Genomic DNA, 19,903 nt, shown 5'->3' with positions numbered 1-19,903 from the left:
TCCTCTTCGTATTTACCCTCCTTCCCCTTTCCTCGCCTTTTCCTTCCCAGAATCTCCGTGGTAATGTTCCGGTCTGATGGACTGAACTGGTTTTCTCGGTCGTGGTGGCATTTGATGCTCCGCCGTGATCCCTTCATTGTTTCCGATGGGACGCGTGGAAAATATTTTCCATCGGTCACAGAAGGCACCTTCGTCTTCTCTCAGACCTCGCCGTTCGCTTCTGTCGAAGGCTATCACGTTATATACGTTCATGACCTAACTTAATGCTTCAAATGGTTTGGTGGCTTTAGTGGGGTGTGGATAAGATCTTTCTTTGTGGACCCTCGTTTAAGTTTTACGGAGAACTTGGCGCATTGATTGTCGTATCCATTCCCTCAGCCCAGAACCAATATGAGGTAAATCGTCTTTTACTAATTTTAGTTGAAAAGGATGGTTGGGAGTTATATTTCCCGTGAACCATAGTGCACTTTAGATTGATTTATTATTAATTTCAGATTCTATTTAGGCAAACATCAAAGTTTTTAGTCGAAGTGATGATGAAAAGAATGATTAAAAATTATTCAATATGGTTTAATTTTATCATACGTAAATTATAACCTCCCTTTGGGATGTTGTGATCATGATGGACTATGTTGACCCTATTTCCCTAATGTCGTTTTGCTGCTAAGTTTCTGCGTGTGTAACTCTGCTGTAAATAAATTGACCGTGTCAAAATTTTTGTGAAGATCCGAAACCTCGGACCTACGTCTAATTTTTAAAATTTCTTATTGGAAACCCTCGAAGTTTGAAGCTTTTAGTGTTTTCCGTAAGTTGTTAATGGTTAGTTATACCTACTTCTGAAATAATTCGTTTCCATCTTCTTCTTAGGTCTGGGTCTATTCACTATCGCCAAAAGCTGAATCTAGCTGTTGGTTAGCTGTCCCCATTAGTTCCTGTTACATGCTCTAATGCTGCAGTCTACCTCTTTGATCTCATTATTCAGTATTATGCTGACGGTTTTCCGCACTTTAGCGTGAAGCTATAGGTCTGGGTCTTTGTGAAAAAAATAAAAAGCGATATGAACGGAAACCATTGATTAGATGATTCAAATGTGGATAGAAGAGATGATTTTCTAAATATTGTTATATGATGCGTCAATTAGATAGTTCAGCTATTTTTTGTAGGTTTTATGCTGGGGATACTTTTATAATAGATGTCCAAGGGAAGACTGTGTTAAATGGGTATTATTTGGTAGTCGAGGGCGGTAAAATTTTGAATATTCGTAGACTTCGTTCGGAAATCATATTTATGATTTTAATTGGTAAGTTATTTACGGATATATCCCCTCCTTTATTTTTATAGATAATGAAGGGCATCGCAGTTGATATTTCACCGTCATATAATGACGTGCGGGAGGGTTGTGACCGTTTTGGATGTTACCCGTGTTTTAGGGCCTCATTTTCCTTTTTCCTCTTGTTTTAATTTTACGGTCGAGAGAGAAAGGAATGCCTGGGAACCAACTTGAGATTATCACGGATCGGTCCACTACCTCGAGACGTGAGGTGCGATAACCTTTGGAGATAAACGGATGAGGCTAACCTGCTAAGGGAATTCAGACGAAGCGATTTCACTTCAATTGTGCTTCATTTTAGTCGCTGGACTGATATGGATGCATATTTTGGATGTCAATCTCTCAAACCAGCTCATCGTAACGATTCTCACTTTATTTGCTCCATTCAGAAATGTTTGGTTCTTTACTCGGAGATGATATCTTGACGGTCCAATTGTGGATGAAAAATCATTGTTATTGTCCCTTATTTTTAAAAATTAGCTTTATATATTTTTGTTGGTGTGATCTTAAGGTTGATCGTCAACCTAAGAAATTAGGAATCCAGTTTAGAATATCAATAGGTGAGGGAGTTAAAATGTTACTTGTGAAGGAAGGATGAATTACTACTTTAAAAAAAATGCTAAAGCAATGCTCACGCTAATGAAGACCTTGTTTTAATTAACTCGATGTTTTATTCTCTTCCCGAAAACTGGAAAATAAAACTGTTGGTAAAATTATTAGATTTACTTTTCTGTTTTAATTATATTTTTACGCTACATAGAGGTACACTAATGTAATAGGTACACATCGTATGTAGCTGTTGGGTGCTATAAGTTATTTTGGAATTATATTGATAAATAATTATTTCAGAATACTACGGTAGAATCTGGTGAATTGGATTTTTTCATAAAATAAACCTGCATGTCTATTCGTAAAATATATCGCAATATTATTATTCTTTGCTCCGCAGAGGGTCTTTTCATTACTATTAAATACAACATTTCCTTAGTGCCTTATTTTGTATGACAATTGTTTGCACGAGGGCGATGAGATGGCGTGTTTAGATTTTCATATTTATAAGTGGAAATGCATCTCATGAAAAATGTTTTACGCATAACAGCTGAGCGTAGCAAGTGTCCTCGTGAGTGTTATTGCCCAGTTACCACTGTATATTTTACGAAGTCTTAGCGTGCTTTAAATAAGTGAAAAATATAATCATTGCGTCCGATTCTGTGACTGGAAGTCTGATGGATTCCTTAACGTGAATTACTGTTCTCACTACTTACACGGATCGGGTTGGTATGGTGGCTAGGGTGCTGGATTCACACCTGGATGCTCTGGGTTCAAATCCCAGCGGTGGCAGAGATTGTTCTGAGGCTGCCCTATCCCTGCTTGAGTGCCTTGTGGAGGGCATCTCGAGTGCAGCACTTCGTCCGTCGGATGGGACGTTGAGCCTTGGTCGCCTTGGCGCCTTACGTTAAGAGTAGGCTAAAGCCAACGCTGGGCTTCTCTCCACCCTTCCCTTCCTTCTCTTTCCTCATGGCTGTCGGTCACCTCCTCCAGGCCTACCTTGAACTTTCAGCAGGCTGGTTTTCGGGGTTACTACCGCGTAGATTCATCTCTGCAGACGACAGTTTCGCCGACATTGCAGCATGTTTCTTCAGGTCAATGAAGTGGAGATCCGTGGTATCGCCCGTCTCATATACACTCCTACGGAGGCCGGTGTCTTCTCATTGGCTGGTTCAGGAGGCCCGGGCGGCTTCTCATTGGCCCGCATCACCCGGCTCTGTCCTGTCCCTCCGGGTTTACTCTTGAAGACTCTTCTCCATATGTTAGGGAGCTGGTATCCGTCCTCCCTATTGAGGTTGTTCGGTGTCTTCAGACATAGGCCTCCGACGGGGTGTATAAGAGACGGGTGATACCACGGATCTCCACTTCATTGTGACCTGAAGAAGCCTGCTGCAATGCCGGCGAAACTGTCGTCTGCATAGATGAATCTACGCGGTAGTAACCCCGAAAACCAGCCTGCTGAATCCTCACCACACCGCGAAAGCCTACAGAAGGACTACCTTGAACTTACATGGAGTGGAGTCGCTGGATATTTTCTTCGTAGGTACTTGAGAAATTATTAGAAAGGATCCCGGAATGACCCACGATCACCTCTCCATCCACCTTAAGCCCCTCTCTCCTGAACCTCCAGCCTCTCTGTCTCTGCTTTCCAACTCCATCCCCTCTGTCTTTCACCCCCGCAGTCCATCCACCCTCTCCCCGGCCCTTCGCCATCCTCCATCACCGACCTCCCTCCCTCCGCTCGACTCCTCCGTCCTTCCGCGAGTACACATTCCCCCGCACGAGGATGCTCGCATCTCCTTCCCACGGTACGTGACTGTCCCCACCTTCCCTCCCGCGCCCCCACTTAAAATCCTTTATCCCTACCACGCAACCCCCCCTTTCCCTCCTCCCCCTCACCCTGCGGCCTTCTTTAATTCCCAATCCGATAGCGACAACCTTACCAGATGTCGGTGAAATCGGGTCTTTATTCTTCTTCTTTCCGCGAAATCCTCTTTCACGACGTTCTCTTTTATTTCCGTGTCCACCCTTCCATTTTTGGGCTCGTGTTCCATATCCTCGCCGTGCCAGTCGGCCCATTTCGTGTTCCAAGCCCTCAGTTGGGCTGTCTTAGGACCAGTGTTATAACCAGAAAGAGGCTTTTCGGGAGAGGGTTGATGGAGGTATTTTTTACACGATCCCTTAGCTTCAATGGAAAATAGTAAATGAAAAGTATGTTGAGTAATAGTGAGTAATAGCCGAGAGTAAAAATGTCCTCTGATATTATTGCATTTAAAGTAATGTACTATCAGTTTAAATTACCTCATAAGGTAGGATAATTGAATGAGGATAGAGAATGTTTATTTTGAGCTATTTTACAACTATCACTCAACATAATATCTATTCATGATTTTGAATTGAAGCCCATTGAATTCAAAAGTACTCGTTCCATCCCTCTCGCATGATGTTGAAACAAATGGTGTTTGCTTTATTTTATATTGATTTTTGACAAAACATTTCCATATTTTCCCAATCGAACCTAGATTGAAGAGACTATTGGAAACCCATTTCTGTTTTTGGAGTTAGGGTACACCATCCTTTCACAGGTACAGCAACCTTGCCTAACGCCAACGTCCGACTCATCTTACCTTAAATGCAGAAAAAAGGGGTACTGATTTGTGTGGTTACCAGAGTACTCCGAGGATATGGTTGATCTACTGCCGGTCGATATGTATTATCTTCAGAGCAACCTTTATCCCTGCTTGTATGCTCATTGAGATTTTTACGAATTGAGTTCTACGGCGGTCGGATAGGGCGTTAACCATCTTTTCCATCTGACGTCTAATGCTAATAGAAGGCCGATGTAGGGTCTTTACCCACTCTTCCTTCCTACTTTACCTCAGAGACGCAAATGTCCCCAACTTTCGGTCACCTCTTCCGTCTACGACATCAACCTACCATTACCTATACGATGCAATTATAAAATATGTTATTCAATCAATTACACCCACAGCGCGTAGGAAGAACTGACATTCCTATACTTTCTTGCCTGGAACTGGTTCGTCATTGGTTAAATCTTTCTTTTATTTTTTGTCGTGTATCCTGTTCCATCTCTCTCCACCTAATAATTATTTTTTCTTGTATTTTTTCTCGAAATCAACATCAGAAAGATTTCCATTCAGTGTTGAGCCTGATGAAACGACACTACATCTAAAATATTTATATTACCGCGAAATAAATAGAAGCATGTGAAATATTTTAGTATGTTCGAAATGATTTTCCTCCACAATTTATCCGGAAACATACGAACTCGCCGCTCCACCTTCAGCCTCACCGCTACCAAGTTTTGCCCTCTTTTATCCCATTTCTATTCCTGCCATCAATATGTATTTGTTCATCTTCTCGCGTGCGTCGTCGAACGTATATATACCAACTTTCCAAGCCCTCTCTCATCTCCCCCGTCTCCACGATCCCAATGCCATTCTTCCCCATACATCTCTTCGATTGGATCCAGCCTATTTCTCTTGTCTCAACCCTCCTCCACCCACACCATATTTCCTCGTTTTTCTTTTCACACATCTGCCTCCTCTCTCTTTCTCTCTCTTCCATTCGCGCGCTCGTCTGTGTGTGTGTATGTGTGTGATTCGCATAAATCATATCTTTCGCCCGTCCCTATATATATCCTCCCGATATCCCTCTTTCCCTGTGTGTGCCAGCGTTCTCCTTACGCAGAGACGGAAAGGGAGAGAGAGAGAGAGCGTGTTCGGAGATTTATTCTCTCGGCGCCTCACGATTCCTCCCGGGCCTTCGCTTTGCTTCGAAATTTGTGCGTGCGAGACCAAAGGAGAATCATTGATTCGCTGCGTTCGAGTCGGTGAGGTGGGTGGGTTCTGGAACACTTGGAATTTCCCATCCCAATCGGTCCAATGTCGAATCATCCGAATTGTGGTGGAGATGTATATATATTGTGATCGGTGTCATAATATTGAGATTGATGGGGAATTTTCGGTGATGATTATATCATTGGGGTCCAAATGTGAGGTGGGCTTATCTAGCCTGTTTTCCCCTTAATTTAGCACAAATTATGTGTAGTCAATGAAGTTCTTTTTTTACGAAAGATGATGTTAGTGGTCGTTGCGCTGAAATTTTTATCGAATGATAACTACGAAATGAGGTCTGAAAAAGAGGAGAATTATATGAAGGAAAGTGGAGTGTCATTGAAGGGATTTGTTTTCATGCTAATAATACATCAGTATTATTTGATCAATTTATTCCTTGCCATCCACTCGCAACAGTAACTGTTAAATTCTAAGCTTTATTAACTTGGATTGTATTGACTAATTTATGTTCTTTCTTTTTATTTTCAGGTAAGACAGTCCATGAGCTATCACCAGTGGTCGGGAAATTCCTCCGCTTGGGAGTAGATAGAATTTGTGAGTAAAATAAACATCCACAGTGGAGACGTACACTTAGAGATTGAAATATAACGAGCAGCCCGAGTTTTTTCCTTTTTCCTCACGCTGGTCTTTTTAGCCGATCTTACTCATCAGGAAATTGACTAGAAGGTTCGTAAAAGTGTTCACGAAACACCAAAAACTTACTCTGGATTGTAGTAATTAAATATTACATGTGAATAAAATAGAATGAAGGTTGATGGGTCCATTTCCATGCCACAGAATCCCTGCATCAATGAGAGATGTTTTTAAAATCAATACAGATAGTAAATCATGAGTACGTTAAGTCAAGGTGCCGTCATGCGTGAACTTCTCGTACTCCCTAAATGAGCCAATACGCAAAACCATAATGTATCTTTTTCCATTTGGAGCGACATTATACCGATTGGAATTTTGTGTTTTTTGTGCAGTTTCTAAAAGGCTCTAGCGCGAACATCCTGGAGAGGGTTAACAATGGTCGGCAGGGAAAAAATATAGGCTATTTTGGAATTTTCGGCAAAATGTAATATCCTTCGTTTCAGGGTAGAATTTCCTTGTAAAAGATTTCTTTTCACGGAACGATGGATGATTTCTCAGCAGCAGGATATCCGTTCGAGTGCGTCTCGGTGCGACGGCCCTTAATGAGTCCACAATCGGAGGGAGAGAGATGTTTTGGAGAGAAAATGATCCATTTAGGAGCCAACTCAAAGGGATTGCACGTGACTGGGTGGAAAATATCCGTGCATCAGCGATCGCGCTCATCTCGCGGAATGCGTTTTGATACGGTGCCGCTCCGTCCTAACGTCATCTCCTTTCAAAGTGTGTCGCAGCCCAAACACCTATCGCAATACTGCAGGGCTGGCTACGAAATTTGGAGGAAATACGTGGAATTTCGCAACCGAGCCACCCATATGCGTTGAACGACTGTATCACCGCATCCCTTCCTTGTTTTCCCGGGAGAACGTGTTTTTTTTTGCCGAGCTCATCGGCGACGTGTCTGAATCCGTGCTGCGGATAATGGCGGAAGAGTAAATATTTGCGCCCGTCTCCTGTATATACGCCCCCCTTCTATACTGATGCGTCGTAGGTCGGTTCTAGTAGTGTGGGCTGGGCAATAACCTATTTTTTTGAGTTTTTGAGAATTGGTGTTTGACTATAGGTTAGGTGAATGCCAATGGGTTTAACCAGTCGATATTCCCAATCAGTTTTTGGTGGCGTCGACAGAGCTGCGGTACATGACAATTTTTTTTGATCCTTTGCCGTGAGAGGGTCAAGAACTTCAATATCTCTCGCCAATATCTCGAAAAGTAGGCAGCGAATAAAAATGATGCCGAAAGATTTGTAAGTGAAAATATTTCAAACGGTCTTAATTCTAGTGGTGGGATCAAATTTATTCCTCGTCCATGTTTGTAAAAAATTAATATTTTACTGGTTTAATCAGCATTTGATTTGAAAAATAACCGCCTAAAATATTCTCAGCCGTATGTTTCATCGTCGAGGTCCGTGTTTTTTCAAGAACCTTGGTGACGTGACTAGTTGCATAAATCAAAGCCGGTATTATTGACTAAAAATTGATTGACGATAAATCGGTGTAGAGTTTTGCCATTATTATAATTACCAGCGTGGATGTTGAGAATTTCCATGCAACCAATCAAATATTCTTTTATGTTCTCCTTGTGAATTTAATCCTGTCTTCCATCCTTCCATACATCCATCTCCGAGAATATCCTCAACTTCTTTCCCGTCTCCATGTCTCAGGGCATATCTTTTTAACATAAGTCCTTATGCCCATTTCCAAGACGACCTCCTCTCTTCATTCCTCCACAGCCTCCATAACCCCTTTGTCTTCTCCAAAATCACCCCCTTCTTCCCGACCCCACTACGTATACCTCCCACCACCCCTCAATTCACTCTGCCTCCTCCTCCCCTAGATTTTTGCCTCCCTCTCTACCCCCCACCCTGCTTCCACGTCCAGCCGACTGGCTGTCCTTTGGATTCGGCTGGCCGCCAACAGATGGCCAATTGACTCTCTGGTCACGCACCGACCAGAAATCGCTCACTCTCTAGCTCCGTGCCATCCTCAAAACCCCTCCCCTTCTCTCTATCTCCCTCTAATCCTTTCCTCCTTCATTTGTCCCTCTAACATCCTCCACCCATTCCTTTTGTGTCCATTTTCCCCGCTCCTCCTCACATCCTTCCCTCCCGTTCTTCAGGGTTTTTCTTCCGCAATGTCGACACCCCTCCCCCCTCTTCCTTCCATAATCTCTTTCCCCCCTCTCCCACTCCGTAGAGGAGGAATACTCTCGCACACATGCATATCTCTCCTCACTCCAGCATCCCGGTCCATCGCATCCCCCCTCCCTCTCATTCTCTCTCTCTCTCTGAGGATTTCCCAACTCTACACTCAGGACTTCATCCGTGATAGAGTGTCCATTGCTGGACGGCGCTGTGTAGTCTTTTCGTGCTGGAATGTGCGGTCTCCACAGACAATATTATCATGAATCCTCCTCTCTCGTTTCTCCGGACGCCGCCCTAATCTCTTGAAGATTATGCGGAATCTATGTCCTTTTCGTTACCCAAAGATGGTGCTCGTTCTGCATGTTAAATCGTGTAATCCCTTTGTGCGATTTAGTCTTCGATCGATGTAGGTTTGCTCGCGTTTTATCGATCTAGTCTCTGCCTTATTGAATGAACCTCTGTTTGGCAGGAGTTCAAGACCCAATTGAATATCATTCCTCGGTGGTGATGGCTTATTTCCAGAAATCAAGGTAACATTTTATGCCTGCAAATTTTGATCAAATCAATTTTGGTTTTTAGATTTGATAATGAAAAATGCGGTGAATTGTGCCGTGAAAAGGAATCGAAGAATGATTAATGTCACTGCTGGAAACGATTTACGTTCGTTATTTTTACTGCAATTTATTTTAACCTTAGTCTTTTCTCGGCGCGCATGAAAAATATTGTAATAAATAAGTCACAGCACTTTAATTTTTATCTAAATGTAGATTCCCTGACTTTGGCATTGAATAATGTAGAACTTCGTGAAATGACCTCTAATAAATATTTTTGTTCTCATAAAAATACGTATGAACGTATTATCACTTAATTTAAGCGAATTTGACCAAGTCGAGGTAAATGAGTCCATTCAAGTCTTTAAAGCGCGTTAGTGTGGGTTTTGTAAAGTGTTATGTTTTTTTTATTCCAGCAAGAAAAATGATACTTTATCGTCTCTCTCATCTTGCTCCTTCTGCTAACCCATACCATCCGTCTCCTCATCTCTCTCTCTCTCTTTCCATCCGTGGTCAACTATGAGGAATGGCCGCGCTCCTCGACGGGATCTTACTGGAAGACGTGAGGCAATAATAAATCGATAGGTCAGCCGCATATTACCCCTAATTTCACTCATAATGGCTGCGTCAACTCTGTGGCAGCCAGTCAACTCTTCGCCTACGCTGTCTTCTCCTCGCCTCAAGTTTTTCCACGTTTTCCCTCAGCATTTTTTTCAGTCAACATTATCTGATAATGGCGTCTTTAGGGAAGTGCCACTGTGACTACTCGCTTCAAAATAAATTATCCCACGCACCATTCTAATGTTCAAAAGGATCAAAATTAGCTTGTAAATGAATATTTCACGTTCATTTTTACGTCAATGAAATGTTATAGAAAAATGTTATGAGGAACGAATGATTGTATCGTGTGAGTACTGCGTAGGTTCTATGAAGAGCAGGAAGGAAGAGGTCTTGAGAACCATGACTTGAAGACCAGGCAATTAAATCGGCGACATCATGAGACTCGATGGGGTTATTCAATGATCGTTGAAGAACAGTTGGAAGGGAACAACGGCCACGGATAGCTATGAGTATTAATTTTTCCCTCGAGCAATAAAAGGCTTTGATAAATGCTAGGCATAATTTCGTTGGAGCATTTCCTTTTTATTAGTAAACGGCTGGTGACCTAACATCCCCCGCCGCACCCCTATTGAAGCTGCTTGCGGGGTGGTACGTAGATGAGCTCTACCCGTACATATCTCTATCAACATTCGCATTTAATCAGTGAGGGAGTGAGTGTAGAGTGCATCTAATTTGATTGTTTTTGCGCACTGTGGTGACATGCATGATCTGAGCATTATCCATTAGCTCACCCTGTTGATGGGATATAAGTTTTGTCCGTTTTTCTATTTTATTTTCTTCCTGCGTCACTACTTATTTTTCGCCGTTCTACGCCATTCCTTTACGCGTACCTCCAGTCATGTACTTCTTTATCGTTCTCTATATTCGTATTTTTTTTAGCCACGTACATGCATTACAATCCACGCCCTCGCATCTCTTAATTCCTCCCCTTAATCAGATCCGCATTCCTCTTGCCTTCCCATTGTCTTTGTCTTCATTCCTCGAGACGTCGTAAGTATTTTTTTTGTCCTCGCCCGTTACGCCTCATTTTATTTGCATCCGCGCAAATTCTCTTTCACTCCGTCCCTCCTTCTCTTCTGTCCACTCTCCTTTTGCTTTTTTTGCGTCGTCCCTTCCTTCTTTCTCTCTCTCTCTCTTGGGCCCTTCCTTTTCTCTCTCTGAGACTATTCTCCCTTTCTCCTCGGCGCCTTTCATTCCACACGCACTCATCCAATTTCCCTCTTCTTTCTCACGCATTCAAGAGACACGTCATTTTAGCTGTTGAAATATATACAACTTACAATTAGTGCTTTAACGCGGTGTCAGTTCCAGTATGATGTATTTAGAATTTAGACGTTCGGTATGAACATGAACTATGATTTTTTAATTTCACGCTTGGTTGTTTATAATATCTTTAAAGAATACTCTGAAGGATACGCGTAGGTTCACTGAATTCACAGGATCATTGCGTAGGTTAGCACTGAAAACAGTTTTGAAATTACGAGTATGCGAGCTCGGAATTAGAGAAGGAGCTATTTTGCCGTCTCGCATTCACGCTGTCTTGCATGTGCTCTAGCAATTCACCGCTTTAAACGACGCAATTTTTTGTGCCTTCGTACATAAGTCAGATTACGCAATGATGTGTCCCATGTAAAACGTCCGTATGAGCCGGTTTTATAATGTCTGGGGTGCGCTAACCGTAGTATGATACAGCCTTCAGCTTTACTTAGCGGTGGCCGAAATTTATGGCTAGCTTGAAGTCTGATCTTACGCCAAAGCTTACCAGAACTTTCAGCCACTTTTAGGTAAAGTTAAAGGATGTGTGATCCTACAGTAAGCGTTTGCCAGATGTTTTAAAACCGGCCCTGAGAGTGCATTGATATGGGTAAAACTATTTGTACTTCCGACTCTTTTTAATGGCGAAAATTAATTTGTGCTTCGATCACTGTGTGCTCCGATGCATAGAGTCACGACTGTCGCCCAAAAAAGGACGGTTTGAAAAGTTTTATTCACATTAATTCATCATATTTTTTCCACCAAATCTCGCCAAGTACCGTTGAATTGCCTAAGTGCGCGGCTAATTTGAAAAATGCTTGTCCAAGTTCTTGTTGTTAAATTTCTTGTGTTTGTTGAAAATTGTTTCCTGCCAGTCCCTGAGCGAAACGGAATCCTTTTAGCTCACCCATTCCTACTTTCCTTGTGGTTGGTCCATCCCCTTTTGGCCCGACTCCATTCGTTCCTCTATCCTGCGTTCAGTGCCCAGTCAGTCCACTTCCCTCCGCATCCATCCTTCGCTTTCTCGATCCGCCGTTGTCCACGGGGCAGTAACATACGCGCCCCTGTGCAGAGGTCTCTGTCTAGCTGCCACTTTCCCCCATTTTCCCTCGACGCTGTTGCTGCGTGGATCTAGCCGTTGGCGTGGGCTGAAAGGGGCGGGGGAGAGGGAGACTGATTGTGAACTCTCTCGGTACGGGATGCGTTTCATTAAAAATGTTGTGGGCGTTCCCATCCCTCCATCGCGGACCCCCTCAGACCTGTTCTCTCTCTCTCTCTCCCTATGTCCCTCCACCATCGCTTCCCCTTTCACTCGGCACGCAAGAAATACCCGTTTAAGTGTCAGGGCCGAGCTTCGCAGTAAAGCCCACGAGCATCGCTCCGTGGGTGTATTTTTTTTGCCCGGGGTATTCTGTTTTGGCATTGACCGTGAGGTAAAAAAAAGTAATTGTCATAAAAATAAAGTCCAAAAAGCTCTTTTTTATTTATATTTTCCGGTGTTCATTGCATCCTTTGATTTTTTATTGGTAGAATCGTGTTTCATCGATAAAAGTATTTTTATGTAACATCCCAGAGGTATCATCAGTTGCTTAAAATGCGAAAGTAACCTTTTTTGTTAAAAAAATATGACCAATAATTTCTTGCTTTAATGAAAACAGTAGAAATTTCCACTTGACGTTGACAATTAGTAGTAATAACGACGGGTTTCAGCCGATGGTCCATATTAAGGGCTTTTAATGCTGTGAATCGTTTTTGAATAATCATTATTGGGGTGAATTGAACTAGTAGTAGTAGGAGAAATAAACCTAGAGTGCTGGAAAGTGGAGTGATGATATTTAGTTCCCTTTATATAAAAATATAGTGTAGAATCTTTAATATTTTTGGTATAATTTCTACCCTGGAAATATTCTGACCATTTAAAATGCACAGGTCCAAATTCATCGTCAAGTTACATGGTTAACGTCATATGATTAAAGATAAGAATGAAATCTGGCGTATTTTTTTTACTTGTTGATTGCATTTACCATACCTGATGCAGGCCGTATGGTAAGATTTTATTGCACAATGAGACGTGCATTTCACTTGCCTGGCGTTCGTACTTGTGGCTGCCATTAATTCACTCTCACCATTCACAACGTGTCATTGTCTCAGCTAACGCTTCGAGTCCGAGGAGCAGTTTCTTTTCGACGCTCGCTGTTTTATTAAGTTTATTGACCGCCCGAGGTGAGAGGAAGGCTCCGGAGGCAGCGTGAGGGAGAAAAAAGTGCTCCAGATCCTGGGCGCATCTTCGCTGCCTGGGAGAGAGAACGTATTCTAATCCTCCAGGGCTCATCGTCTTTCTCTTTATTTTGACCTTTCTCCCACTCTGCTGATGTGTCTACGGTACTCTCTTTACTCTCCAAAAACCCCCAAATTTTACCCGCTCACAGGCGACAATGCACTGCTTTCCTGGTCTCAACCCATGACAACAACTTGGTTGACTGGGCCTATTATCGCCCGGAACTATGAGCAAAATATTCCCCCTAACAAAAATCAGACCGCTTATCAATCATGAAACCCTCTCAAGGGAATTTTCGATACTAGATTTTATTGCATTGGCATTACTACCAATGAAAAATATTGTAATAAATAAGTCACTGTACTTAAATTTTATCTAAATGTGGATTCCCTAACTTTCACATTGAATAAAGTAGAACTTAGTGAATTGACCTTTAATCAATATTTTTGTTCTCATAAAAAATACGTATGAATGTATTGTCACTTAATTTAAGCGCATTTGACCTAGTCGAGGTAAATGAGTCCACCAATTGGCATTACTACCTTCATCGATACACCTTAATGTCTAGAGATATTTGAGCTTTTCTCAACTAATGCCAGTCGTGTAGGGAGGCAGGGCCATTTTAATTCTTTTTAAACCAAGAGACGCTTATTTCAGTTTTCAAAGCCATATTTAGGCCAAGTCAAGTTGTTGTGAACGAGGTTTAGTGTTCTCTTCGATCGTCTTCAGCCCTTTCCCCTCGTTTCTTCCTCCCTCTGTCTTATCTCTTCTGTTTTTCTCATCATCTTTTTCTTCCTCCCATTCGGAATCCGAGGCCTCCGTCCTTTTCCTTCCGTCTCCTGTCCTCCTTATTAGCCATATCCGAAAAAATCTCGTTTCCTTCCACGCTTCCTCTAATACCCTGACACGCACCTCTTGTAATCCTGTACTTCATTGTGCATCCCTTTTTTCCACTCGGTTATAATTTTTTGCCGCAAAAAATATTTCCCGAGAAAATTTTTTCCGTTTGCTCGGTCCGTCGCGAACGTGCTTTCTTCCCCGCTCGTCACTTTTTCTGTCGGTGTGAACTCAAAACAAAGTTGTGTAAATAAGTTTTCTTTTTATATTCCTGACCATAGTGACTTCCTGACCGATCCCTTTTTTATTATAATATTGTACCTAAGTGTATTTTTCCCTGAAGTTTTTCGTCTGTAGATTTGGTTTCGTAGTCATTGGCATGCTCATATTTGAAATTGTTGGATTTTAAATTGAAATATTTATACATTTCCACTGAGAGGAGCTACCGTAAAACTTCACCGATTTATCGAGTGAAATACAAATTTTGGTGGACATTTCAGTGGTCCTTAAAAAATAAATGGCTTTGCAAAACATATCTTTGTATAAGGGAAAGCTATTTCCATGTATACGAATTGTCGCACATAAAAATTTAGATTAAAAAGAAAGATAAGTAATTTCAACTCCTACGGAAGACATTTAAAAATTATGACTTTTTGTTCGAGTAAGATTGCCAGTAGGCATAAAGAAAAATACAAAATCTTATTTTTATTTGATGCTTAATTTTTTAAGTTACCATTCGGGTTCGATGTTCTTTCTTTTTTCGCTTTCGATTCGATGATAATGTCCTCAATCAAAGCAACCTTACCAAGGTTATATCTCCTATGGTTGATCGTGAACGTCTTTGTTTCAAAACTGAGCCTATCCCGGTCTAATGCTTAGTGGTCGATGGCCTCAGGGAGAGTGTGATGTCATTCTCTGCTCAGTGCCGTGATGAAAGAAGTAATTTGTCATTCATTTGTGTTGCTCCGCCTTTCGTTTCTTCGCAGGGGACTCTTAAATGACATGCGTCCGGTTACTGGCCATGGAAATATGTAACAGGCATGCTCTTGAAGTGATCATTTAAAACTTCATTCTTTACGTTTCTTCAGTCTTTTTTTTCATATGTAGTTGGAACTAATTCGTGTTTTTCACTCTCTCTATGATGCCAAGTTTTTTTTGTTAAATTATTCATAATTTTTTTTTCTGAATGGCAAAGGCGTGGTAGAGATTTAACTTTTAATTCTTCTTATTGGAATGTCATTTTTCCTGGGAGTTTATTTTTAATTGCTCGTCTCCTTTGAGCCTAGAAATATTAAAATAAACCAGAATTTGATGGTTGTTTAAATTATTAGACTATTATGGACTTCTTACCTTTCCCCTAAGGACTTCTCTCGACTGATATGCCCATTGCTGATGTTTTTCCAAAATTTTCAAATTACATAAATTGATAAAAAAGAAATAAATCTGTGAACGAGTCGAGTCGTCTTCTCGCCGATACAGGTTGACGCGTGGTAATGCCGATTGGGTGTGATCCGAGACTTATTCACATTTCAAACTTTCACCATGGCTTTCTCGCTCCCCGCGTGGAGCGGCAAAAAAGGAGTATGTTTTGGGAAAAATGTAAAAATGTGTATGCACACTGTCACTTCTCTCCCCTCTCCCTCATCCCCTTCCCCCTCCACTTAAAACCCACGACCCGAAACCGCTCTGCGTGCTTACTTCATCTTGTGTCTTGCCCGCCACTCAAAAACTTCCCTCCATTGTCCTCCTCCCTCTCCCGCCTTCATATCCACTCCCCCAATCTTTCTTTACCCTTCCCCTTAACTTCTCTCCTTAGACTCACCTCCAAGACTCCCTACACTGACCCTACTGAAGAGGTACCAAACGTAACAAAATACATAAAACTTCTAATAAATTATATCCTTCTTTTATGCCTCTAATTTGCCAACTGTCTAATTACTTATCTTTTATCTTTCTGCCTATTTAACGTATCTATACGTATTTAATCATTTCTTTATTTGTGTACTGGATGATAAGGAACTATTAAACGGCCATAATCAGTTTAATCATTCTACGGATCTATACACCGGTTGTATAATGTAAATGCTTCTTTATTTTTATGCTTCATTTATTTATTTATATGGATGATTCGTATTTATTTATGTATTTATTGAAATTTCATAATTATTTTCTGCTATGAATTAATATCTTAAGACCTTATAATTTACAAATGCTTCATTTTATTCCTTTTTATTACATTTTTGATGAATTTAAATCAAAAGTTTCAATAAATCTATTTTTTATCTAATTATTTATCTCGTTGACTATACAGTCTCTAATTTTTCTTGTATTCATTATATTTGTTTTTACTTTGCTTTTCTAACTTATTTACTTTACTCATTTTCCCTTAGTTTTCATACGTACATGTTATATGAATTGGATTCCCTGAGCGGCGTTGTATTCGATGGTACCTACGCAGTGGAACAACTTGAACAACTCAAGCCAACAGCATTGATTTGATCAACTACCTGAATAACAACATGTGAACAAGATCAGCCTCAATAAAACATGAAGCAAATGTTATGGATCATATGGCTATGTAACAATGTTGATTTATGTTATGAATTGAAGTAATGACAGAAAATCTCATTTGTAAAAGAGCCGTGGCCCAGGGGAAGATAGGGCCGGTTTATGGCTTCACGTGGGCAAGGTTAAACAATATACAATAATAAAGATGAGAGCCATCGGAGCCATTCCCAGCAAAACCTATGTTCTTAGGCCAGTTTTGGCCATATACTTTGGATGAATAAAATTATGATAGTTGGTGATAATCCATGGTCTTCAATGGTAATCGGACAGCGACTACCAGCGGCTGTCTATTTTGGTAGGTTCTATTGTAATGGGTAGTTCATTTGCTGTATTTATGGTTAGTTTTTATTTAACGAAGTTATTCTTTCTCTTATATAAGAGAGAAGTGGAGCACACCTTACAGTATTGGGCTCGCGAAGTTTTCGATGTCAAAAATCGTTGTCATAATTATGCGATGACTATATGCAGTCGACACTATTGAAAGTGAAAAGTGAGACTCAATAGCTCTTTCGACATCGTTGATATACATGGTACACCCGACCTATTGCCAACGGACGGCGATACTTTTAATTTAACAGAACTCAATTATGATTTATAATCCATGTAGACGTCGTAAATGATTTCAATTTATCGAAAGATGCGTCGATGAGGCGTTTTGACTGCTGTGGGAGTCGACAACTATGCTCGACTGCTGTATGTTGACACTGTCAGTTACTACTTACTTCACGGTCACTGTCAACGTGTACGAATTGATCGTAATTATCGACTGCTGTAGCAGTCAACTTCTACGTATGAACCAGGCTCTAGTTTCATGATATTTTCTATCCATTGAACCATCTATTTTAATTTCGATATATCGAACCAATCGAATGGGCCTACCCTTAATATCCCCTCTGCCTGCATCGACCTCCTCTTCTGCTACACCCGACCTCCCGCGACTGCCATCGACTGCTGACGCAGCCAACTTCAACTGGTAAACCAGGCTTAAGTTTTATGATTTTTTCAAACCATCGAACCGTCGATTGTATTTTTGATCAATCGAACCAATCGAACGAGCCTGCCCTTAATTTCCCCTCAACTGCGTCCACCACCTCTTCTGCTCCACCCGACCTCCCGCAACTGCCATCTCGACCGGTCACCACCTCTCCTCCCACGCACGAACGCCCTTCCTCCCCGCCTCTCCACCGCCCTCCACTCCCTCCACCTTATTATTTCGTCCCCCCCCCACCCGACACCTCGACCTCTTGGCATCCCCTCCACGTACGGAGTCTCGGGGACTCTCTTCTCTCTCTCCTCTTGGTCGACCTCATTCTCCTCCTAATCATCCTCTTCAACCGTGCCGCCCTCTCCCGTCGCACTGTTGCGGCCACCTCAATTGCTTACCCCTCCTCCTTCCCCACCGCCTTCCCATGTCCGTATCTCCCTCATCCTTTGCTCCGCTCTCCCGTCCCCGCGTGCACTTGAGCCGCACGTCTCTCTCTCTTGCGCTCGCATTACCCTTCAGTTGTCTCCTCTCCTGAGTTCCACTCCTCCCCATAGCCCGCCTCCCCTCTTCCCTCTCTGACACCGTCACGCCTCCCTCCACTCTTCCTCGTCGTTTCTACTTCTCTCTCTCTCTCTATCCCTTTCTCTCTTTTGTCTTCCTCTCAGACTATTATGCTCCGGATCGGTTTTTCTGTCTGCGCCAACATCATTCATTCACCGAGCAGTTCAAGCCAAAGCATGGGCGTACCCAGCGCGGGGTTGGGAGGAGGCAACTGCCCCCCTTAGAAGCGAAAATAAATTTAATTGAAAACAAAAAGTTATGTAGAAAAATTTCCTTTTGAAGAGAAATTATATTATTATAAGACTTGGAACTAAAATAAAAATCATTATTTTTTCAAGGAAATAATTATAAAAACTAATAAATTGCTGTCATAATTATCTTAAAATTTTTGGTTTCATTAACCTTTTCTGTGCAAGAAAGTTACAACTTGAACGACCACATATAGTTTTGCCCCCCCCCCCCTAGTTTTGATTCTGGGTACGCCCATGACCCGAAGGTTGGTAGGGATATTTGAGTCTCACCCTGAACTAAAGCAATGGAATATGAATTTTCTCACATACTGGGTAGCGGGGGGCGGCGGTCCAACCCACATTGCTCTTCGAGGTTATAATTTGGGGTTGTCCGAAGGGTCAACCCAGGATCCAAGCCACCAGCAAAGCTCTTTATTCACTAAGATATCACGTCCTTTCCCTACTCGCATGATTGGGAGGTAAAAAAATATGTAATAAAGTAACGAGTCAGTGATTGTAGGGCTTTTTTCATTCAGTCCTTGTGAATGCGTTCGATGCCATGTTAATGATGTTTTGAATGACACAATCCAGCGTACCTCCACCTCCTCCTATGTTCTCCGTGCCGGCAACTTCCAACTATTAAGTTAGATGTCACTTGTTTATTCCATACCTTGGTGTTTTGTAGACCTGCCCTCCAAAATATTCACTGATCACCTACCTTCTTCCTTTTTATCGGACCTCTCTCCTGCAAATTTTAAATGAGCAGTTTCTTTGTAACAAAATTTGCCTTGCACTCCTATGTGTGGCCTAAAAGAGTCACGAATTATGACACATTTTCTCCGGTTTTCTATTTGATTTTTTAAATTCGCTCTTTGGACAAACATTTGAGTTTCATTTCAATTATTTCTATATGTCATTGAAAAATGCTCATTTTATCACCACGAGTCTTTCCGTTCATCCATGTTGGAAATCTATTTCGTCTCTATTCTCGCTCCTCCTCATTAATATTTTTCCATCTTTGTCCGTGTCTCTTTGATCGTCATTAGTCACATTATATCGAGGGAAACAAATGATAAACCGCACTGCAATCACGCCCTATCTTTCACCATTTGTGCCCCTGCACCCTATAAATCCTACGGACGATTCTTCATCCACCCCCATTGGCTAGTTATTACTCCTTGACTCTGTCACCACCCGACTGGCTTCTGATCCAGAATTCGATTCATGCTCGTTTCCCTTCCCTCGCGAATTCTCGCTGCACGGCGTTTCCGCTTCGTCCACCTCGACTCGCCGCGTCGCCGACTTGTTTTACTATTTACACGAGCGAATGCTGGTTTTCAATTGATCTACACCCAGCACACATGCGCGTACGTATGACCGGGATTGTGATTTTTCCCCTCACCTCACCCCATATAACTTTTCTCCCGTCCTCTTCACTCTGCACCATTGCGATCCATCCGTCCCCTCTTGTTTCCCATCTCATTTCCTC

The 19,903-nt window shown here is 41.9% G+C and overlaps 1 long non-coding RNA gene across 1 annotated transcript in view; it reads left to right on the top strand.

The window, feature by feature from the left end:
- LOC124167619 overlaps positions 1-16,890 on the top strand; it is a 78,699-nt gene extending 61,809 nt beyond the window's left edge. Inside the window, exon 4 of the long non-coding RNA XR_006866744.1 lies at positions 16,461-16,890. This is a non-coding gene — a long non-coding RNA (uncharacterized LOC124167619). The remainder of the gene's footprint in view (positions 1-16,460) is intronic.
- The last annotated feature ends 3,013 nt before the right edge of the window (positions 16,891-19,903 follow it).

Source organism: Ischnura elegans, chromosome 1 (genome assembly GCF_921293095.1).
Source record: "Ischnura elegans chromosome 1, ioIscEleg1.1, whole genome shotgun sequence".
Classification (NCBI taxonomy): domain Eukaryota; kingdom Metazoa; phylum Arthropoda; class Insecta; order Odonata; family Coenagrionidae; genus Ischnura; species Ischnura elegans.
The sequence above is the reverse complement of the archived record's forward strand: the minus strand, read 5'-3'. Positions and strand labels throughout refer to the sequence as shown.